The sequence below is a fragment of the Urocitellus parryii genome, unplaced genomic scaffold (assembly GCF_045843805.1).
Source record: "Urocitellus parryii isolate mUroPar1 unplaced genomic scaffold, mUroPar1.hap1 Scaffold_48, whole genome shotgun sequence".
Classification (NCBI taxonomy): Eukaryota; Metazoa; Chordata; class Mammalia; order Rodentia; family Sciuridae; genus Urocitellus; species Urocitellus parryii.
In genome coordinates, this window is record NW_027554049.1 from 1,386,305 (window position 1) to 1,406,737 (window position 20,433).

At 45.3% G+C, this 20,433-nt stretch overlaps 1 pseudogene; it reads left to right on the forward strand.

Annotated features, from left to right (window-relative positions):
* The window catches only part of LOC144252564 (KAT8 regulatory NSL complex subunit 3-like), an 83,709-nt pseudogene extending 67,502 nt beyond the window's left edge, over positions 1-16,207 (forward strand).
* Positions 16,208-20,433: the final 4,226 nt, after the last annotated feature.

Consider the following 20,433-nt stretch of genomic DNA (forward strand, 5'->3'; position numbering starts at 1 on the left):
AGGGAAATCATATGTGGGTCCTACAGTAGTTCTAGGTTAATGTTTTGAGAAATTGGCAAACCATTTCCATAGCAGCTGTGCCTTTTATTTCCCCACCAGCAACATGTGAGGATCTGATCTCTCCAGGACCTCACCACCTCCTTTATGTCATATTTTAACCAGTGAGTGAGTGTGGAGTGGTGGCTCACTGTGGTCTTGATTTGCATTTCCCAATGACTGACAATGCTGAGCATCTTCTCATGCACCTGTTGGCAATCTGTATGTCTTCTTTGTAGAATTATGCAGTCAAGACCTTTGCCTATTTTTTTCATTGCATGATTGTTTTTTTGTTATTTATTTGAAAGAACTCTTTGCATATTCTGGATATTAGCTCTTATCAGATGATCTGTAGATCATTCCTCCCATGTCACTGTCTACTGTATCTTCACTTTTGCTCATCTTATTTTAACCAGCAGCACCTTGGACCGTATGTGGTGTGATGATTAATCTTGAGGGGATCTTGGCTCCCTAGGTCTCAGCAGTGCTGGACATGAACTCCCTATGCCTGTCTTTGCTCTCTGACTCCTGCACATGGGCCTTGTCTGCCCTTGGCATTCCTTTTGTGTGTTCATAGGAAAGATTGGGAGAGCTTTGCTGAGCATTCCCCATCACTGAGTGCTCAGTGCAGTGGTCTTCTGGGTCCCTGATGTGGCAGCGCCTGTCCTTCCTGATCCCATGGTGACTGTTTCCCACTTGCAGGTGAGGGGCAGAGTCCATCTACTTTCCCACATCCCCATCACACCCAATGAATCCCAGTGGCAGGAAGTGACCTGTCCAAACTCAGACTAAACTGAAAATTAATGGAAATGGACAACTCTTTGGGCTCCGATTTTCAGGCACTCGTAAAAATAACAGGACACTTTGTTTTCAGAGGAAAGCCATTCACAGTGTTCTTCCTGTCTCCTGGGGGGAGGACAGTATGCCCACACTCCCCCTTATAGGGTCATATTGGCCTGCGGAGTGGTCCTGGGATGTTTTCTTATACATTTTGTTTCCTACCTCTCAGAATTAAGGTGGCAGCAGGTGTAAAGATCACAGCCTTGAGAACTAGCAATGGAGACCAGTGGGCAGTGGACCACAGCAGCACCCAGATGATGGCCACTTTGGCCTGCATGGGCCACCAGTCACCCAGGGCAGGTGAATGCTGAGAGGCCCAAGGCCCAAGGCAGTTGAGGGACTGGGTACTGTGTGGGAACCCAGGGCTGGAGGTGGCGTTTAGACCGATGCAGCTCCACTGAGGGGATCATTGTTCCTTTCCACTTAAATAGTCATTTTTCTGATGTCACACCTGGGGACTGGTGCATTCTTTGGTCTTACGCTAGGTTCCTGGCACTGCTGGGGGGCAGCCTCTCTTCTCCAGCTGGAGCTCAAAACTCAGGTGTGTGGGCTGTGCTCAGCTCTGCTGCAGAGAGAGGCCCTCACTGATGATGTTGCATTGGGACAACTTGTGGGTGAACAGATCCCTTGCCTGAAGTCTCGGCCCCTGCCCCCTCCCATGTGTGGGACAAGCATCTTCAGTGGTTATTCAGGTTAATTACTGTGACAGCTGTGCAGCCACAATCACGGCTCAGGCCTCACCCTGGGAGAGGCACCAGCTCCTTATCTGGGCACACAAGCCCCTCAGGCAACTGCTCTGTCACGCTGCATTGTCATAGTCTTTTCTCTTTCCTTTCTTCTCTATTAGATTATTTGAGGACCACAAACACAGGATCGTTGGTGGGTGTGTGAGTGGTGGGGACAGCCTGTTCCCTGAAGTGGCATGGTGTGGCTGCCTCTTCCTGGTGACCTTGACAGCATCAGCTGGTGTTTCCCTCTGCCTGCTCTTTAAGGGGAAAGAGGGCCTCAGATAAGTGCTGGTCAGAAGCCTGTTAGGAAGCACTGTCTGGGTGATCTGGGCACCTCTCCCTTCAAACTCATTTCAGTAGCCTCAGGTGACCACAATGTCTCTGGAAATCTATGTCTATCTGCTGCTCACCTCCAAATGCTGGGCACCCCAAATCCAGAGCATTCCCAAATCCTGAACATACCCAAATACTGAGCACCCCAAGTCTTGATCACATCAAATTCCTGAGTTGTTAATATTAGCTCAGGGGATTCAGCTGCAAGTAATAGATCATCTGCCCACAGATGGCTGCTACAAAAGAATTTTGTCATCTCACATCCCAAGCAATTCATAGCTGGTTGGTCTTGTTATTGGTGACACAGTGGTACCACATATCTGCTCAGTGTTTCCTGTCCTTCTACTCCAATCCAGCTAGAGAACTGACCACCATCCTCTTCCTTATCTCCTCATGGTCACAAGGTGGATGCAGCTCTTTCAGGCATTGAAAACTCACCCAGAAATATTCAGGGGTTGAAAAGGAGTGGGACTTGTCCTATGTGTCTTCTTCTACAATCAGTCTCCAGGGATTCTTCCCTTAAAAGTTCATCAGTAAGCTATGGGATCTCTGCCTTTGCCCAAGAAGCAGGTGCTCTTGGGAAGTACCTGTTGGATAGTATTTTGGGCTTTATACTGGGAGATGGTCTCTGCCATCAGGGAATGAAGAGGGGAGAGTGGCAGATAGTACTCTTCAGAGTTGGTGTCTGTCAAGGGCTGTGGCTTTATTCTGTTTTTCACAGTGTGTGATGCAACTTTTCATTACTGTGACCAGGATACATGACCCCTACAGCTCTGAGGAAAGAAGGTTTACTTTGTCTTACCATTTCAGAGGCTTCAGTTCGTGGTTGACCAAATAGATTGCTCTGTGCCTGAAGTAAGACAGAACATCATGGCTGGAGGGTGTGGTGGGTAGAGCTGCTCAGCCCCAGGCCTTGGGAGTGGAGAAGACAGGAGCTAGGGATGAGATGAACCTTCTCAGGCCACATGCCTAGTGATAACCTTCCTCCAACAGGGTCCCACTCCCAATAATCCATTCCATCTTCAATCCATCTGGTGCATTATTCCACTGAGGAGGTCAGCACCTGGGGATGGAGTCATTTCCTATGATCCCCACTGTTTCTGCTGTTGACCGGTGATGAGTCCTTGTTTCCCCAATGTTGAAGAATAACTCCAGAGAAGCATGCCAAGGCAAGGTCAGAGTGGAAAATTAGGAGTTTTTTAAAGGACAGCAGAAAAGACTTCTCCCAGAGGAAGAAGGGGATCCAAGAGGTGGAATCCATTGAAGGGCGAATGTGTTTGCCTTTTTATAGTTTTTGGTGATGGAAGAAGAATGTGTTCCCCTTTTTATAGTTTTTGGTGGGAAGGGTTGGGATACAGGAGGGCCAAAGAAGTAATCTGGGCATTTCCGAGTAAAGTTTGCCGTTCATTAACATTTCTTTGGGATGGGGTATCTTCAAATCTGTTGGGGGATGTTTCCTGGGATTCATTAACTTTCTTTGGGATGGGCTGTCTTCAAATTTGTTGGAGGCTGTTTCCCGGGCTTCATTAACATTCCAAGAGTTGCTCAGCTTTTCTGGAAATTCATTCCCAACATGGCCTCCATTTTAGATTTCACTTGATACTAGACCAGATTTACCTAACTACACTGACTACCTAATTTTAAATCTGGCTTCACCACCTCTGGACATTTCTGCACTGAGGACTAAGCCTTTAGGTGCATGAGACTTTGGGGGACTTTTCAGACGCAAACCATAACACACAGCACTGCTGTGTGTATTCCTGGTAGAAAAGTTCCTCTCCGGTGCTTGGTTTATCAGGTGGTTTTGTCCATTTGGTCCTGTAACAATGAAGGTCTTCAGGCAGGTTGAGTTCTTGATGGACGGGCACCAGGAGCATTGGATTGGGGCTCCAACCTTCTCCTCAGAGCCTGTCCCCATGTTCCCGTGGTTGTACACCTCTCAAGTGCTCTCCATTCTTGAGGAGGATGGTGGACACTGACTACATCTGCATCCATCTGTTGATGTGGTCACTCTGATAGAAGCTTTTCTTCCCAGACAGGCCCAGCACAGGTCCTGGTCATCCATGGCCCTGGGGATATAACTATGATCATGTGATCCCCTAAGCAACTGCCATAGCCATCCCTGAAGTCAGGGGTTCCCATCAACCTCAGCTGAAGGCCTGGGATGGAAGGTGGGAGGGGATCTGGGGGCCATGGACTCTGATAAGGACTTTAGTGAGAGTGAGCCAGACAGTCACCACAGTGTCAAGGTTACTGATACCCCCAGAGCATGCTGTGGGTGCCATCTGTCCCTGCATTCTAGGACACTGGGTAGGTGATGGTGTCCAGGTTCCATGCAGAAGGAATTTTGTTGAAATATTTGGTCAAATGGTAATGTTTCAAATGCAGAGAACCACACAAATTCTTGGAGGTGGTTGTCACTGTTGCTTTCTGAGAGCAGAGTTTGAAGTTCTTAGAAGTGACTGAAAAAGAGCTGTGCGATTGACAGCTCCTGGCCCCACCCTCCTCCCCAGGGCTAAAGAAGGGCAGGTATTGTGGCTGTGGTGATATTTTATGCTTATCTAGTATCCCTCTAGAATCCATTCCATAATATAAATAAATAACTGCTTCTTTTTACGCCTTCTGTTGCATTGTGATATCAACTGAGGTGTGAAACACAGGCCTGTGGAGGGAAGTTTCTGCTAACAGGAATGTGTAAATATATCTCAGCACATCGTCCAGCAGGAAGCTGTGATCCCTGGGTTGTGAAAACCTTGAGTGGAACTGAGTTTTTAATAGAATATAATGTACAAACTGCCTGAAATCCTGTGATAAGAATTATACATGTTGTGTGGGGAGCCCTGATGCACACAGCAAGGAGGGCAGTGCAGGTCTTAATTTAAAATATTGTAATGAATACTCATCCTGAGGGAATGTCAGTAATTAAGATGAAACCAGAAAATAAAGGGTTGTGTTGCCAAAAGAAAAAAGATTAGAAAAAGAAGCAAATTGGAAAGGTTCAGAACAGATAAGCTGAAGCCAAGGGAATAAGACAGAGGACATGACTCTCTGCATGGAAGCGACGTGCCTTTGGCCAGTGGGGGCAAGTGTTTCCTTGCCTTTTCTGGCTGTTGGACATAGACCACAGGAGGTGAGCCACCAGGACCCATAGTTCAAAGCCCTCCTCTTCTGAGCACTGTGGTTGGGGCAGAGGGAGGCTTTGTTTTCCACAGGGAAGAGGAGAAGCCAAGCCAAGTCTTTCTGCAGAGGACAGGCCATCCCCAGGCTGTTGCCCTGGTCCACTGAGAATTGTGATTATGTTTGGAAATCTGGAATCCATCCCCAGCTCCCTTCTGGGATTTTTCTTTGCTGCTGTCATTCAGACAACATGGTGACAGTTTGCGGGCTTCCATTACTGGAGCAAAGATCAACTTGCAGAGAGAAGGGGTTTGCTGGTGAATTGTTTTAGAGGATTCAGACTGTGGTCAGGTTTGGGGGCTTGTGGTGAGTTAGCACCCTGTGCAGGGAGTGTGGTAAAGAGAAAATATCCACTCACTCTTGTTCTGAACAAGGGAGAAAGAGGAGGGAGCTGGCTTCATACAGCCTCCCTCAAGGCCCATGATCTAAAGCCTTCTGCAAAGTCCCCAAAGGTTCCCCACCCCATCAACACCAGACTAGGAACCTCATCAACACCTGGCCTCTGGGGGCCACCCATATCCAAACGGAAGCAATCACTAATGAAAGAGGGAAGGGACACCCTGTCAATCAATTTGACAAACCCAGTTGCTTTTTGATGATATTTAACAATTGGCCATAAAACCAAAATACAGTGATGATTAAGACAGCCAACACATCATGGGTAATGGTGCATGAATCAGGCTGTGTCTCCCAGTGGGCTGACACTTCACACCTGAGCTGAGAAGAAGGAGGCAGCTGCCAGCCGGTCCTCATCTGGCCATGCAGCACCTCTGCAACTAGCCAGTGCAGCTGCCCCCTCCTCACCACCGTTTGGTGTTAGCTTCTCCTCTCCTCCTGTTAAAGGGTTCACTGAAAAGTGAAAGAACACAGGGAAGGTTTAGTCTGTCTCTCAGGAACATCTTGTGTGATTTGGTCGTCTATACCTTATTATGTAAAGATTTTGTTAAAATCCCACACACACACAAACACATATATAGACAGACTTATATAAAATCATATATATATATATATATATATATATATATATATATATATATATATCAGATATATCAGGAGCTAGGAATCATTTTTAAAGTCTTTAAGGAGAACAACATTTCAAAAATTAGAAACCTGAGTCCTTGAAGTGCACACCTGTCATTATTCCCACTTGACAGCTGTTTGAGTGAAGGCCTAATTTAGCAACTCTCATGGTCCCACAGCCAGTTTGTTGTCAAAGCCATTGACTCCAAAGCCTGTGCTTGGACCACTGCCTGAGGCTCTGAAGATGCGTGTCAAGGGGTCCCTCCATGTGTCCCCTTTCTGCAGCTCTCTGTCCCACTAGATGGAATGCTCAGTAGCAGCAGCACCTATAGTGCCAGCGGCCATCTAGCACATGGACCTAGACAACAGCGGCCCCTCCAAAGACAGAACCACATTCTCATCTCCAGAACTTGTTTGACTGATCTTTGGTCAATGTGCCTTTGCAGAGGTGGTTGATGTGGGCTATAAGGTGGCCTTCACTGAGGAACTGGCACCTCCCTCCTTGGCTGGACAGGGGAGGGAACTGGCACCATGTTCTGGGAAGGAATCAATTGCAGCTTCTCATTCAGTGAGGAGCAGCCTTCTGTCCACAGAGGACCCTGAAAGCTCATCGTGAGATGAGGCTACAGAGAGGCAGCTGTGGGCCAGGTATTTGAACACTGCCATGTGGGAATCAAAGGTGGCAATCGTTTCCTTGGTTGATGAAGGGGAATGGGCCATTTGCTGTGTTCTTCATATTATGCTAAGTTATGTGCTTCAATCTGAACTATAATATGTGTTTGTTTTCCAGAGCAAATGGCTCAGTGTACGAGATCCTACAAGTGGACTTTGGTATCAACAGCAGTGGTCTGGCTGCAACCCAGCAAATCAGCTGGCAAGTGGCCTACCCAATCGAGGACTTCATGAGCAAACTGGTCATTTCTGAGATCTTTATCAGCCATACCACCTTTGTGGGCATCATCCCTCTTGCAATGGTACACAATTATGCCTTTAGGAGAAGAGGAACAGAGAAGTTTTCTTTAAATACTTTGATTACTCTAATGTCATGAAGCAGAATGTCATCTGTTCTCTCCCATGCACTTGGTACATGTTGTTTAAACAAGAAAAATATTCTTAAATTGCATTTCCTTTATCTGCTTTCCATAGTGCCTCCTGGAAACTATGTAGGTCTATTGTGTAAATCCCTTTTCATTTTTGGAGACTGTGGAATGGTTTCTTGGGGAGCCCTCATCCTTTATTGTCTCCATCTTTGTGCATGTCAGGACAAAGTGATGTGCTGAGGGAAGATAGTTTTATTGAAATGTATGGTAGGGTATGTGTTGGGACAGAGTTCTGTGTGCCCAGTTACCAGCCCCTCATGAATTGGCTTTGCTTTGAGAGTCCCCAGGTGGCCTGGGATTGGCAAAATTTGAAATGCAGGTGGACCAAAAGAATCTTGTTGGCAACTGCCCAGATGAATTTAGTCAGGATCCCAGAGCCCACGAAACTGCCTGTGGTTTTGCTTCATGTGTCAGAAAGCAGCTGGGATTTTCCCTGTGTTTTGCTGAAACTCTTTCCACAACTAAGGCCCAGGGACCACACTTGAGGATGGAGTCATTGATAATATTCCAGTTCATAGAAAGGAGGGTGCTGTGGGTCTGTGGGAGGGCCATGCACTCCATACTCTTCTGTCCTGGAAATTATCAAGTAAATTTTTCGCTGAGTTGGATTTCCTGCCGGGACCTCACACACAGCTATTCTGGGGAAATCTGTGGCTTCTTTGGATCATTTCTCACTCAAGTTGGATATCAGAGTTGAGCCAATTGCAGATGAAAACCCTATTCATTAATGAATCTAGTGTTATTCCCCCATCTTGAGGTCCTAGCATGTGCCCTTTGCCTGAAACACATGTTCCCTGCCTCTCCCTGGGTTGGTTCCTTTCCTATGCCTTGGCTGTTAGAGAGGCACCTTCCCTGACCACACTGGTTTGTGCAACCCTCAGCCACTCCCTGCTCTTCTTTTACTGTCCATTTCTTCCTATTTCATGATCCTCACAGATGTCACCACTGGCCATTGCTGGAGTCATCTATTGACTCTCTCCCCAGAAGATGAGATCCTAGTCAGTTTCATCCACCCCTGTCTCTGTGGCACCCATAGCAAGGCCTGGCACAGTTGATGGTTGTTGAATGAATGAATGGACCCTGTGCTTGAATACAAGTTCCAGGGCATTTAGGTTTTGAAAATGATGTGATCCTGTCAGCAGTGATCCACATTTTGGTGTGGTGGAGGCATGACTTTGTAGGAAATCAGCTTCTAAGAAACAATGGTGGCTGGTGTGTGTTTCAGGGAGAGATGAGGCATCCTTACAGTCCCTCTCCCTGGGAGCTCTCCTGCAGATTCTCCAGCTCAAACTAGCTTGGGCCACAGTTGGGGAATATCTTCACTCAAGTCCTTGCCCTTTGTCTGATGCTTCATCTCTAGCCCTGAATTCCCTATTAGTGCCAAAGCCTCCTGACACTTATGAGGGTGGAATTCAGCAGAGAGCTTAATGCTCTCTTCTTGAGAAAGCACCAGTTTCTAGAGTTGCTGGGAAGCAAGATGTGTTTACCTGTCAGGGCCTGGGACTAGAGCAGGAGTAGAGAACAGGGCTTGGCAGGTACAGAGCACAGGCTGAATCCAGCCTGGTGCCTGGTTTGTACATATAGTTGTATTGAAATCCAGCCATGATCATTGTCAGAGTCTATGGCTGCTTGGATGGTGATGCTGGTGGATTTGAGTATTTGCAACAGAGAGTATCTATGGATGAACTTTAATTTTAGCATCTTATAATAATGTGTGAGGAGGCAGGTGAGAAGAGGGCTGCTGTCCTGTTGCTGTTAGGCAATATTGTTCTTGACTCTCAGCATTTTTCATTACTAAACATGACTTTGCCAAAAGCACTCCAGTCCTCTTTGACCAGTGGTGACATTGTCTTTCCTTGGGCCACATGACTCAGGGTCTGGGCTAATTGAGATGTCACTCACAGGGTCAGGTCCCAGGGTGGGGACAGAGCAGAATTGGGGGGGAAGAGCTGCCAACAACTTCATGGCTGTGAATGAAGGGCTCAGTGACACTATGTGGCCTGTGGTCAAGATGCAGGTCAGCTCGACAGGCTTTTACAAGCATTGCGACTGTTCCCAGGAGGCTATCAGTTTCTTGGTGACTGGAGCAGAGGCCAGTGGATAGAACTGGGTGCTGCCCCTCACGGGTGGCTGCCTGCAGCTTGGGTGAGGTGCACTCTCTGTCACCGACCTCATTATCCTGTTTCCTCCCTGCTGGTGCAGGCTGAGAGACTTGAGGCCACACAAGGCCATGATCCTGCTGTTTGCTCTGCATCTAGTGGCCATGAACACCAATACCTGGCTGATCTTCAATCAGAGGCACTCATGGTCTGGCCATCTGCAGTTGGAAAGTGCTGTGGACGAAGGGCAGTGGTGTCTGGTGTAATCACGCTTAGGACCCCAGTCATTTAGTGGAGTTTCCTGAGTATTAAGTGAGACATTACAGGCAGTCTTTGTACACTGGCCTGAATATTGCTTGCAGTTAATAATATTTAGTTTTTGTTATTTTCATCCAATATCGTCATCACACTCACCCACTCACAGGTAAAAGGAGCCATTTTAAACTGTCAAGGTCAATGTGTGTTCAGTGAGCTCACATTATTCGTGGCCAAAAATAACCACTCTTGTTAGAGGAGCCACATGCTTGTGCAGCTGGTGTTCACACTTGCAGCAGAGTGGGTGCTACGTGGATGCCATATGGGTGCCACACCAGTGCCCAGCTGAGCATCTTTCCAGCACATGGCTGTAGTGAGGGTGCTTCCTGAGCCCATATCTGCTGTGGCCCCAGATGGATTTAGGCACTGTGCCTCTGCCCAGCATAAACTAAAAGACAGCAGTGTGCAAGGCTGCCTCATAGAAGGCCAGCTGGGGTCAGCTGAGTGCAAGAGAAGGGACAGGCCATCAAGGTGTTTGGTGCAGCCAAATGCTGTCTTTGTCAAGAACCTTTACCAATTTCTATTTTCTGAAGGTGAAAGGAAGGAATGGATTCAGAGGAGGGAGTTAAGGAGAGAGAGAAGCAGGTGGTGACAGTCAGAGGCCCCACCCAAAAGGGTTTGGGCACTCATGTGCACAGATGTGAGGACGTGTTCCTCAGGGCTGTGTCAATAGCAGTAATATTTATGATCCACCCACAAAACAGCCATCGTGTGGCCCATACATCAAGGGCTTCTATCCTGGGAGCATTCAATTTTGTGGGTCATGAGGCCTGAGTGACAACTTTAGGAGTGATTCTCTTTGACACCACATTTAAGGTGGTGAATCATCAGGAGAGCCTGTCTGGAGACAATGGTTTTCTGAAAAACCAAAAGACCCATTTGACTGTTGGCAGGTGAACTAGGCTGTTTATCATGGCATGGAGCCGTGGCCATGGGACCTGTCCATGGGCACCGTGGCTTCCAGAAGCCTTCCACAAGCCTTCTATTTTTGTTTGGAAATGACAGAGAGTTCTTGCCAACAAATGGCCGTGCCAGTCTCTGCGCTGGCCCTGTGGGGAGAGCCCTTCCCCAAGCTGGGGACCAGGGAGATGTCTGTGCTCACACTAAGACAAGCTGATCAGTTCCTGTCTGACTCACTCTCTGCTGAAACTGTGCCTTCAGCAGTTCTCTCTGGGTTGTCCCATGTGCAAAAGGGTCACATGGACTCTGCAGTGTTGTGTTACCAGTTATTGTGAAGGCAAGTCACAGGAACACACCTACACAAATGCCACATAATGCACGTATGGGAAATGCTAATGCTATGGTTCCTTTTTATTTTTGCTTAAAGAGGAAATACACAAGAGCAGTGGTGGCATTCAGAATGTTTCCTAATGGGTGGCATAGACTCTGACCAGCTAGAGTAGGTGTGACTTGTAAATAATCACAATGATTCTGCCCTTTCCTGGGCCCACCAGCTGCATGCCAGCTTCAAAGCACACAGCAAGTGCCCTCATGCCCCATGCTTGACTGGCTCACTGCAGAGCCCAAAGAACTCATTTCTAAATTCCAGTGGTCAAGATGGCATTTTTTAAAAATCTGCTTTGACTTTTTCTTTTCCCAGAAGGGAATCATGGGTGACTGTCCCTAATATTCCCACTAGATGGTGCTGATATGCCAAATTGTGGCCACAGACGTGCCCTTCTCCCCTCCCCAGAGGGCTCCAGAACACCTGTGGCCAACTGGCTTTTTCTAGTCTCCCCTGAGAGTGAGCAGAAAGGCTCCCTTCTGTCACCCACCTGATCCAGCCAGCACCTGGCAACTGGCAGGCTGGAAAGGTACTGCCTCCCTTCTCTACACTACTGCAGGCCCCACAGCTACATGGATGCCTAGTGGACTTTTCCCCTCAAAAGTCTTTAATATTTTTATTTCTAAGGATTGGTGCTCATTATAAAAATTTTAAGCTACATATGGAGAAATCAAAATCCCAGCACCCCCAGTATGACTCCCATTCCAAGTGGCTCATCTAAGTCAACACTGTGCAGAGACAGCTGGCTTGACAGAGAGTTGGGGGTGAACATCACACCCTGTTGCCATGAGCTCTTGCTCTGCATGCTAGAACTCCAAGAGATGTCACATCCCCCATTCCTGTCTACTTAAGAGGAGCCAAGACCACTGTAGCTCAAATGAGCTCCCGTGTCATGCAAGGCCTACCCCTGTGTTTGGTAGGGAGAGGAAAAGGTAAAAATAGCAGTGGGAGAGGGTGACTTCTTAGAGGTGCTATGTAGTATTCAGAGAGTGTAATTTCAGGTAGAAAAGATGCTTGCACAAACCCATACATAGGGTTTTTTTTTTTTTTTTGTAAAATTTAGTTCACCAGAACCAGAGTTCAATATTTGACTTTAGTTATTTGTCTAAGGAGTTTAAGCCCCTGGAGACTTGCTAATCATAAAGACTTGTGTATTTCCAAGTGTGTTGGGGTATAGGCGCTCTTTAGCAGTTCCTCCGTGCTAAGTGCATTACATGCAATATCTAAGGAAATCCTCAACAGTTACCCAATGTGACAGATGTTATCTTGATTATTTTGTCTTGTTGTCCTTGAAGAGCGAGACATGTGCTTCCCTGTACTTACAGGGATTTATTAGGAAATTCCGAAGGGTCTTTTCTGTACATCTCCCTAATTTAAGTTCCCCATTCTCTTGAGTAGGTAAACCCATGCATATGCCCTCGCCTAGAAACTTTGTTCTTTTCTGGTGCTCTCGTGCTGAGACAGGAAAATTGTACTCAGTGGGTCATGGCGGTAGTTGCACACTGAATATGCAGAGGGCATATGTCTGTACTCTGCTGGGTTATAGGATCTCAGGAGGCATTCATATCCACCAGATGAATTTCATTTGTTTACCTTTCATTTAACTTTTCTTGCTGCAGGTATATGCCAGAGAGGCAATTCATAAGGTCAAGTCCTGTTCATAGTTAGGAGTTGCTTTCTTTTTTCCCTCCAGTTTTAGTAACTCCTGGTCTATTTGTTGTCTCCAGAGAAGAACCCAATAATGGACACATTCTTTCCATATGAGAATGTGGTCTGGTCATATAAGTTGTCATTCTTTTCCCTATATAACAGACCCAGCCTGGTTTCCAGATGCAGTGTGAGAGTTGGGAAACCATGAGGCTGTATTTTAATTATGAAAGAAAATCTGCTTTCTGTATTTGAGACATACTAAAAGTAAATTGCTCATAAATGCCATACCTTATCTTTCTTGTACCAAATTGCACAATTCTTGCCAGAATAAATGCCATTATCGGTATGCTTCAGGATATTCCTCAATTTGATCGTTGTGTGTATGTGTGTTGTGTGTGGGAGAGAGATAGGAGAAAACAATTCCAAAAAAGGAGAAAACACTTCCAAAAAGGCATACGAACTCCTTCCTCTGGTAACAATTAGGCTCTTCGAGGAAGTTCAGTGTCATTCTTTAAATGAAAGGTTTCCTGTTTAAAACTTTTTTCAAAGGAGCAGCCCACCTTGAAGATTCTCCCTGGGGAACAAACTATTTTGTATTTAACTTAGAAAAGAGTAGAGGAATGAAAAATGAACTCTGTCTTTATTTATGCTCCAAGGAATATTAGGGCTCAGAGGACTTTTCTAGTTTTATGAGAATTTGTACTACTGATTTTTATATATTCCTGTTTTTGAGATGAACAGATCTCTGGGGAGACTGTTGAGTTATAATGGCGTTTCACTGTGATCCCTCTCAAGCTCAAGCCTGTTTTTAACCTGGCTACGACGACCTGTCTCTTCCGTTTACCGTCCTGTGAAATGTCAGCTCGGAGTTTCCCAGAAGTCGTGTGTTTACGATGAGAGTGCTTCTCCTTGGTGTGACAGCTGTTCCCCCTGGATGTTGGTGTATGTGCTCAGTTCAGAGCAGCTAACCCTGTGTTCTGTTCCGTATATGCTCTCCTAACTGTTGATTGTACTATTGATTTTTGTTGTTGTTGTTATCTTGCTTGAAGATTGATTCATACTTTTTAATTTGATAGAAATAAAGTTTATTTTCTGCTAAAAAAAAATAAAAAAAAGAGGAGCCAAGAAATCTAATGTGAGATCCTTGCACTTCAAAAAGCATCAACCACCACAAGGTACTGATTATTGATAGAAAAAAATCTATATTTTGCCTAGAAGAATTTCAGTCCACCTCCAAAAGAAACACATAGGACAAAAGTGAAGAATAAGAGAAAGTTATTTCAAGAAAATTGAAACAAAAATTAAACAGAAGTAGCTATTCTTATATCCCAAAATTTACACCTTAATACCTGCCTTATCCACCTGAAGTGCTGGGATTACACGTGTGCACCACCAAACCCAGATGATTTAGTTTTTAATACAGTTGGAATTCAATAAAATTACGCAAAAATCTTTTAATTGTTCAATCATATCCAGTTACCCCAATAACCAAAAGGTTCATTTCTTCTGATTTCAATGTTATTGTTTTATTATATAAAGCTTTAAAATCAGATTTTTCTTATTTCAACTGACTTATATAAGAAATAAGAAATATTTGGTCCTCATCATGCACTCTTGGCTAGCGCCAAGATGATTGAAGTGGGTGACACCCCAAAAGACCAAGCCCTCTTCAATGGAGCTGAGAAATGTAAGAAAGATCATGGGTACAGTTCTGGTGTCTAGTTGAGAATTTGAATTGGCTCTAAAATTAGGGGCATAAAAACAGCCCAGTTTGGCCTGTGTGCTTGGCCTGCCGACCCTGTAGGTGCTCCATGGCCTGTTAGTGAGAGAGCACTTCTGGGAAGTGCTGGGTATGGGGGAAGGCCAGGCAGGGCAGGGGAAGGCAGGAATGCCCCAGAGGATGGACTTGAAGGATCAGGGCATGGAGGTCACTCCTTCACCAGCCATGATTTCCGTACCTTGTGAAGGAGGTGACATGTACTTCAGAGCTGTTATAAGAATTTAATCAAAGCCAGGTGCTGTGGAGTATGCCTGTAATTGCAGCAACTCTGGAGGCTGAGGCAGGAGGATCGTCAGTTGGAGGCCAGCCTCAGCAACTTAGTGAGGCCCTAAGCAACTCAGTGAGACCCTGTCTGTAAATAAAATAAAAAATGGTTGGGAAAGGTGCTCAGGGGTGAAGCACCTTTGCTCAGTCTTCAGTACTAAAAAAAAAGGATTAAACTGAATAATACCCTCATAGTGTCTAGCACATGGTAGTTATTTAGCAAGTGCTATTTTTTTCTGCATTTAAAAAAATTTAATGAGCAGAAAGGTGATCCTCTCAGTCTAGCTCTGCTGTTGATTTGTTTTGTGATGTAGAAGAAATTTAGATAATAATAGTTCTGCAGTCTCAGTTTCTATGTGCTGTTAAACTAGGTTAAGAGTAATGGCCATATCAAATGATAGGCAGTCCCAATAATGGGGACCAGCCTCAGAGTCAGTCAAGCCTAGCCTCTGTTAACTGGAATGTATTATTTAGAAAACAATAATTACAATTTTCTACTCTGCCATCTTCCATACAGCATGCCTTAGAGATCTTAAGTTAGAAGGTTAAATAATTGAGTGAGAAATTCATCTAACTTAAATTTGTGAGTTTCAGACACAAATCAAGATTGTAGAATATATTTATGTATTAATGTATTAATCATTAATGAATTAAGTAATGCATTATTAAATAATAAGTAGTGCATTTATTATTCAATGCCTTAAATTAATGCATCATTTTTCTAAAGCACTAATAAGCGGTTTTCTTTTTTAAATTTTTATTTTGGACATTTTAAAATATACTTGGCTTAGTGCAGTGGTGCACGCCTTTAATCCCAGCAGCTCGGGAGGCTGAGGCAGGAGGATTGTGAGTTCAAAGCCAGCCTCAGCAACAGTGAGGCCCTAAGCATGTCAGTGAGACCCTATCTCTAAATAAAACACAAAATAGTGCTGGGGATGAGGCTCAGGGGTTGAGTACCCCTGAGTTCAATCCCCTGTACCAAAAGCAAAACAAACAAAAAAATTTGCATTATTTTTCTAAAGCCCAAATCAGCTGTTTTTTCTCTTTCTCTTTTTGTTTTTAACGTTATTTTTTGCAGACCTGGAAATGGAACTCAGTGTCTCTACCACTGAGCTGCAAACCCAGAAGTTTTCTCCTTACCCTTGATAATTTTTTAAAATGTTTTTCCATCTTAAGAATTCAAGATCATTTTTTACAAAAAAGAATTTAGGATGACTGGGCTGAGGTTTAGTAGAGCACTTGCCTACCATCAGCAAGGCCCTGGGTTCAATCTCTAAAGTACAAAAAAGACCAAAGATGCTTTCACTAGAAAGCCTCTGAGTTCTCATGCACTTTGACATGTGACAGTTGGACAATCCTTACCAAGTCCCTGGGGACAGTGTCAGTATTTGTCATCTGTGTTCCTGCCACACTCTGCTCAGGGTTTTCTTGGGATCCTAGTATTCAGCATGATCGTCACCATCAACCAGTCCATCGTGGATGTGATGACGGGCATGGACAGGGATCCCTCAAAGATGGACGCTGCAATCTGCCTGCTGATCACCACTCAGATGAACCCCCAATCGCACCCCGCTTCATGAGTGACCGCACCATCCCTCTTCCTCATCAGAAGTACTCAGCCAGAGATGGGGCCAGGCCAGGCTCAAGTCTGGGCTCAGGGTTAAACACTGGCCTGAGCAGGGTGAAGCCTCGAGTTGGAGGCTGAGCACCGCCCAAAAAGAAATCAATCAAATAAAGACACTGAGCCCATCTACAATGAGAATTATTGAAATCAATAAAGGCATGCTGTCCACCTGCAAACCACAAACAATTAAGAAACAAAAGCAAAAAATGTAGGGGTTTTGGCTGGGTCTAAGTGGTAGAGGCTCACCTGTCATGCACAAGGCCATGGTCTCCATCCTCAGCACCCCATAAAAATAAAATAAAGACGTTGTGTCCATCTCCAACTAAAAAAAAAAAAACAGATATTTTTTTAAAAAATAAAGAATCGAAAGACCCTGGTTTTGGCTTATGAATTCCCGTGAGGCAGATTGAGAAGGGTCTCTTATTTGGCCCTCATAGCAGAGAGCCCAGTCATTGAAGATGGAAGGAACCAGGGCCCTGGGGCCAGTAACGCAGAGTCCATTTTTTTCTTAATTTATTTATTTTAATTCTGCAGTTCTTTGTAGTGGGCTTGATCATCCTCCTTTTGGATGACCTTCTTTAGAAAGGGCACAGCCTGGGCTTTGGCTTCTTCCTCTCCATTTCAAGCAACATCTGTGAAACCATCCTGGGAAGGGCCTTCAACCCCTCCACATCAACACCAACCAAGGTAAGGGCCCTGCCTCCTGTGGGGCACTTCTGCAGGAAGTTTTCATGCATGCAGAGTATTCCTCTGGGGGAAAATGTCTGTTTCAGAAACATTTCTTTTGAATTTTCAGTGTGCAAAGTTTTAAAAATGTAGCTGAGTGCAGAGGCTCAAGCCTGTCATCCCAGCAGCTCAGGAGGCTGAGGCAAAAGGATCACAAGTTGGAGGCCAGCCTCAGCAACTTAGTGAGGTCCTAAGAAACTCAGTGAGACACTGTCTGTAAATAAAATAAAAAAGGGTTGGGAAAAGGGCTCAGAGGTTAAGTGGTCCTGGGTTAAATCCCTAGTTCCAAATAATAATAATAATGAAAATAATAATAATAATAATAATAATAACACCTCTTATAAAAATATTTCAAAGACAGTTAACATGCCACAGAGTAATCCTGCCTCATATTTCTTAGCAGGAACCTGCACTGCAAAGATAAAGAAGTGTTGATTTTAGCCAATTGTCTTCTGGTGGACATTTCAGTCCTTTCTCAGTCACAGGTAGCATTGAAGTGAATACTCTCAGGCAATCATCTGCACATATTGTAGCAGTTGTTCTTAGTGAATAAGATTTTAAAAAGGAAATTGCTACACGAAACCACTTGTTCAGGCAAGGAGCAGTTAGTTCGATGATTACAAGTTCAAGAACAGCCATGGCAAATAAGTGAGACCCTGTCTCAAAAATGGCTGGGATAGAATGAATGTTCCTGGGTTCAATCCACAGTTTGCCAATTTGGGGTGAAAAGCACTAGGGATTGAACTCAGGGACAATTAAGCCCTGAGCCCCATCCCCAACCCTCTTTTGTATTTTATTCAGAGACAGGGTCTCACTGAGTTGCTTAGAGCCCCAATTTGACTGAGGTTAGCCTCAAATTTGCAATCCTCCTGCTGTAGCCTCCAGAGCCACTGGGATTACAGGCATGCACCATGACACCTGGCTTATAAATTTTAATAAAATAAAAATTGAAAAACATTTGTGACTTCTTAGGATAGGAAAATTGACTTTTTTTCTTTTCTTTCTCTTTTGGCCTCTGAACCCTGAATCTGTTATTTGCTGGTAAGTCTCTCTCATGGAAAATATTTGTGTGCATTTGTGTGTTTTCTTGGAATTGACTGTGGAGCTTATTCTTGGCCTCCAGTGCCATGTCATCAAATTGATAAAACTGCAGACGAGTCTCTGCAGGGAGCCTGAGGGTTCCCATGGGAAAGACTAAACCATGGGAAGGAGGGTCAGGGACACTTACAGAAGAGTAGGCAAAGGGACACCAGACTCTTCCCAGAATTTAAGAAAATCTAAGGTGAATTGAGGATCTGGGGGTGCAAAGCAGATAGGCCCCAGCCATGGATGTGGGGGTGAAACCTGGGTAGGAGTCGGGGTGTCGGCCAAGACCTCCTTGCTTTGGGGGGGGGGCTGCATTTGAAAAGAGTGGGAGCAGTGGTGGCCACAGGGGACCAGTCAGTGAAGGCTTGGGCTGTGGCATCCAGCCAAAGGATCACTTTGCTCTGGAGCAAGATAGTGAGTGAGGGGACAGCTTTGGAAGGAATGATTTGCTATTCCTGAGAGACAGGCTGAGAAAATGGCTGGGGAAGTGGCACAGCCATCCAGCCTGAGCCAGCCAGTGTGACATCAGAGTGAGGGCCTTAGGACTGAATGAGAGATGAAGGCCACAGACAACTAAGACATGGAGGTGGCTGCCCTTGGCTACCTCTGGGAACTGCCTGGGGCAGAGGGGATACCAGGGGGGATTTGATTGGTGCTGTAAGGAGCCAAAATGGTGGAGCCACGAGGACACCCCCAGGATAGGCAAGAAGAGGGTGGAGCAGGCACAGGCAGTTTGCAGCTGGAAGGGCCACCTTTTACCAGGAGTGCCACCATGGCTCAGCTTGCGACCTGGAAAGTGGGGTGTGGAAGGGCCCCTAGGGTGGAGAGCTCAGCTGGTCCTTCTTCACTGAGGTGGGGGACAGTCCAGGCTGGGAGGGAGGTGGACAGTACAGACGCCACACGACTCTCACCCCCGGACAACACTAGCACATGAAACAACCCAGTTCCCAGTTCAGCGGGTAGTGATTAGCAAGAAATGACCATGTTAAACATTCAGAAGGCTCCTAAGGCCCTCACCCTGACTTTGCTGTGACCCACCTTTCATTCCAGACACTTGTCAGGCAGGTGCTGTTAAGCACCAGGAGCTTCTGTGGGTGCTAAGAAAGCTTGAAGGGCCCAAGAATATGATGTTAGTCTTGAGAAAAAAAGAATACATCTGAGAAATGCTCACTAACTGTCAGAAATGCTGAACTATTAAAAGAGATTTCAAATGAGTAGGATGCACTTTTTTCCCAAAGCTGAATCAGGTCAGATGCACAAAAGCTACAAGACATCAAATTCTCATGTAGTAAAAGGAGTGATTTCTAAACAAAGATTTCTAATGGAGCACACAACTTTCTTGTGAGACAGCCTGCTCCCCTTGATCAGCAAGCCTCAGAAAAAGACTCTGGCCACCTGCAGGGATATTGTGCCAGTTTCTTCTCTCTGGTCCTCTGGGGCCTGGGCCAGGGAGTGGGTGCAGTCTGGGGCTGAGCCAGCCTGAGCGGTGCCTGGTACTAGGATTGTAGCCCTTGGGTACTGTGCCAAGAGAAGGGAAGCAAATATTAAAACAAGGACTGACAAAAAAGGACCAAAGTACTGGGGGCCAGGTATGTCACAAATGGGTTACCAAACGGGAAGGGCAGAACAGACGGGAAGCAGGATGAATCCACTCAGGATAGGCGGAGACCAGCGGGATCTGATTTCATGAACTTGGTCCCTCTGTAGTGGCATTCCATTAGCAAGAAACTAAATTGTCTCACTGAGTCAAGTGTGTAGTTTTTTTTTTTTAATTTATTTTTTAGTTGCAGGTGGACACAATACCTTTATTTTATTTTTATATGGTGCTGACGATCCAACCCAGTGCCACATGCATACTAGGCAAGTGCTGTACCTCTGAGCCACAACTCCAGCCTCAAGTGTGTCCTTTTTATAATTGGGAATCTCGACCTGACAGATTCCATTCCAGTAGATTAGTCTTCTAATGTTACTTGTGTCAGTAATTGTCCTCAGTGAAGACACTGAGAATAAATCTCTGGCTAAATCCATACATTTCAGCCTCTTGTATCTTCTCAAAGACTGAGCACAAGGTTAGGAAGACAGATTCCTTTGTTCTTTATGTATCTGCCATGCTCAATCAGGAAAATTAGCCAACATTCTTGGTTTTCAGATTCCTTATCTGAAAAAAGAGGAACTTGCAAGTAGCTCTTCCTCCAAGTCTAAATCACCAGGGAGGGATTAATTTGTTAATTTTCCTTTGTCCATTGCATTCATTTTCCTTTACCCTAGGCAACATATTCCATGACACATATTAGCATGTTTTTTTTCCCTTGGCCTCCAAGTGTATTGTGTTTTCCAATTGATATTATATGTTTGTGGACCAATTAAAAC